Below are 2,500 nucleotides of genomic sequence, written 5' to 3' on the forward strand. Positions count from 1 at the left end.
GATGGTAGGTTCTGCGCCTACCATGGTTGTAACGGGTGACGGGGAATCAGGGTTCGATCCCGGAGAGGGAGCCTGAGAAACGGCTACCACATCCAAGGAAGGCAGCAGGCGCGCAAATTACCCACTCCCGGAACGGGGAGGTAGTGACGAAAAATAACGATACGGGACTCATCCGAGGCCCCGTAATCGGAATGAGAACACTTTAAATCCTTTAACGAGGATCTATTGGAGGGCAAGTCTGGTGCCAGCAGCCGCGGTAATTCCAGCTCCAATAGCGTATATTAAAGTTGTTGCGGTTAAAAAGCTCGTAGTCGGAGGTGTGTCTCGGACGGTCGGTTCGCCGCTTGTCGGTGCTCAACTGGCCGGTCCGGACGTCCTGCCGGTGGGGTCCGCGAGGCTCCGTTATCCTTCTTTGGTCCTCTTCACCGAGTGCCTTGGTGGGCCGGCACGTTTACTTTGAACAAATTAGAGTGCTCAAAGCAGGCCGTTGGTCGCCTGAATACTGTGTGCATGGAATAATGGAATAGGACCTCGGTTCCATTTTGTTGGTTTTCAGAACTCGAGGTAATGATTAATAGGGACGGACGGGGGCATTCGTATTGCGACGTTAGAGGTGAAATTCTTGGATCGTCGCAAGACGAACCGATGCGAAAGCATTTGCCAAGAACGTTTTCGTTGATCAAGAACGAAAGTTAGAGGTTCGAAGGCGATCAGATACCGCCCTAGTTCTAACCATAAACGATGCCAGCTAGCCATCCGCCGAAGTTCCTTCTATGACTCGGCGGGCAGCTTCCGGGAAACCAAAGCTCTTGGGTTCCGGGGGAAGTATGGTTGCAAAGCTCAAACTTAAAGGAATTGACGGAAGGGCACCACCAGGAGTGGAGCCTGCGGCTTAATTTGACTCAACACGGGAAACCTCACCAGGCCCAGACACCGGTAGGATTGACAGAATAAGAGCTCTTTCTTGATTCGGTGGGTGGTGGTGCATGGCCGTTCTTAGTTGGTGGAGCGATTTGTCTGGTTAATTCCGATAACGAACGAGACTCTGGCCTGCTAACTAGGCGTCGGAATCTATTATGCTTCCGACGTAGCTATCTTCTTAGAGGGACAGGCGGCTCCTAGCCGCACGAGATTGAGCAATAACAGGTCTGTGATGCCCTTAGATGTTCTGGGCCGCACGCGCGCTACACTGAAGGAATCAGCGTGTCCTCCCTGGCCGAAAGGCCCGGGTAACCCGCTGAACCTCCTTCGTGCTAGGGATTGGGGCTTGCAATTGTTTCCCATGAACGAGGAATTCCCAGTAAGCGCGAGTCATAAGCTCGCGTTGATTACGTCCCTGCCCTTTGTACACACCGCCCGTCGCTACTACCGATTGAATGATTTAGTGAGGCCTTCGGACTGGTGCGCGGCGCTCGCCGCCTCAACACCGGTGGCGCCGATGTTGCTGGAAAGATGGCCAAACTTGATCATTTAGAGGAAGTAAAAGTCGTAACAAGGTTTCCGTAGGTGAACCTGCGGAAGGATCATTACAGCTTTCGATTATAAAATCGTAGCTTTGGAACGAATTGGTGAAGAGAAAAAGGGACAAAGAAGGCGAGCAGTCGGGTGCCCGGCTTTCAAAAGCCGGCTTTAAAAGACACACGCCCAACTCGCTCGCAAAGAAGGGAAAAAATTCCCAGTTTGTATGTTTCGATGAAACGAATTTTTTACATAAAATGAAATGAAAGAAAGAAATTCTAAACGGTGGATCACTCGGCTCGTGGATCGATGAAGAACGCAGCTAACTGCGCGTCGAATTGTGAACTGCAGGACACATGAACATCGACGTTTCGAACGCACATTGCAGCCCTCGGATTTTGTTCCCGGGCTACGCCTGGCTGAGGGCCGGCAATTCAGTTCGCGAACGGAAACGTTTGCGTACTGGGGCGACGAGCATCCCTCGCTGGGATGGATCGTCGCCCGGATTGATAGGGGGCTCTGCGGGAGATTGGGCGAGACCCGTCCCCGCCGGTCGAGGTGAGACGCTTCGTTATTTTTTGACGGCGTTCGCCTGCGGATCGGTGGGGGCTCGGTTATTACTCCCTCTCCACGGGCAACTATATCATTTGGGCCGACCTCAGAGCAGGTGAGACCACCCGCTGAATTTAAGCATATTAATAAGCGGAGGAAAAGAAACTAACCAGGATTCCCTTAGTAACGGCGAGCGAACAGGGATCGACTCCAGGGCCAAAGCTCGCGCCCCCCGCGGGGCGCCGAGCGCTGTGGCGTTTGGGAGCGTCCAATTTCCCGAGGGGCGCCGGAGAGTCCAAGTCCCTCTTGAACGGGGCCACGGCCCGGAGAGGGTGCCAGGCCCGTGCGACCTCCGCGCTTGCCTCCCGGGAGGGGCGCTCCTCAGAGTCGGGTTGCTTGAGAGTGCAGCCCAAAGTCGGTGGTAAACTCCACCTAAGACTGAATACGGCCACGAGACCGATAGCGAACAAGTACCGTGAGGGAAAGTTGA

At 54.1% G+C, this 2,500-nt stretch overlaps 3 non-coding genes across 3 annotated transcripts in view; all 3 read left to right on the forward strand.

The window, feature by feature from the left end:
• Positions 1 to 1,529, forward strand: part of LOC139686514 (small subunit ribosomal RNA) — a 1,865-nt gene extending 336 nt beyond the window's left edge. Inside the window, exon 1 of the ribosomal RNA XR_011700417.1 lies at positions 1 to 1,529. This exon is cut by the window's left edge and continues 336 nt beyond it. This is a non-coding gene — a ribosomal RNA (small subunit ribosomal RNA).
• A 203-nt stretch (positions 1,530 to 1,732) lies between these two features.
• Positions 1,733 to 1,887, forward strand: LOC139686608 (5.8S ribosomal RNA). The gene has a single exon (XR_011700493.1). It is a non-coding gene; the product is annotated as a 5.8S ribosomal RNA (ribosomal RNA).
• A 224-nt stretch (positions 1,888 to 2,111) lies between these two features.
• LOC139686536 (large subunit ribosomal RNA) overlaps positions 2,112 to 2,500 on the forward strand; it is a 4,115-nt gene continuing 3,726 nt past the window's right edge. The window contains exon 1 of the ribosomal RNA XR_011700438.1: positions 2,112 to 2,500. This exon is cut by the window's right edge and continues 3,726 nt beyond it. This is a non-coding gene — a ribosomal RNA (large subunit ribosomal RNA).

The sequence above is a fragment of the Hetaerina americana genome, unplaced genomic scaffold, assembly GCF_022747635.1.
Source record: "Hetaerina americana unplaced genomic scaffold, ioHetAmer1.1.p SCAF_142, whole genome shotgun sequence".
Lineage (NCBI taxonomy): Eukaryota > Metazoa > Arthropoda > Insecta > Odonata > Calopterygidae > Hetaerina > Hetaerina americana.